General features: G+C 47.9%; 1 protein-coding gene across 1 annotated transcript in view; it reads right to left on the bottom strand.

Annotated features, from left to right (window-relative positions):
* The window catches only part of CCDC22 (coiled-coil domain containing 22), a 12,389-nt gene that overhangs the window by 11,334 nt on the left and 554 nt on the right, over window positions 1–501 (bottom strand). The gene's annotated exons all lie outside the window — the stretch shown is intronic.

Genomic DNA, 501 nt, shown 5'->3' with positions numbered 1-501 from the left:
CTGTCACACCTTGGAGAGTTACTCTTTCAGTAACTAACCATCTTTCATCTAGTTAACAATTCTTGTTCTTTTTTAAGAAACTGTTTATTTTCTCTCAACTGAATTTCCATTTTAAGAGTTTGTAGAAGCACAGCTTAAGGCCCCTCGGTAGTTGTCCCTCCCCATTCAGTGGGCTGGGCAGTGGGAGCTGCAGACAAGTCTTCAGTGGCAGGCTGCTGAATAAGCACAGAAGGCACATGAGCACCTTCAGACCAGTCCACCACCTCAGGCTGAGTTGCAGCTGGAGTGGTCCATTCACCCTGAAATTCCTCCTTGGTCACAGCTTCTCAGTTGCCACCTGCTCTTCCTTTTCAATCTCTTCAAGATCTCTGTAGAAGTAGAGGTCAGGCTACACCTCTCATGGGTATTCACACAAGATCGTGCCACACAGGCACAGAGCATCCATCACATCTGACCCACTGAGTGAGCTCCCCTGTTGTTGCATGGGATAGCACTGTCCAC

Source organism: Bison bison, unplaced genomic scaffold (assembly GCF_000754665.1).
Source record: "Bison bison bison isolate TAMUID 2011002044 unplaced genomic scaffold, Bison_UMD1.0 scf7180017863202, whole genome shotgun sequence".
Lineage (NCBI taxonomy): Eukaryota > Metazoa > Chordata > Mammalia > Artiodactyla > Bovidae > Bison > Bison bison.
This window is presented reverse-complemented; position numbering and strand designations above follow the sequence as displayed.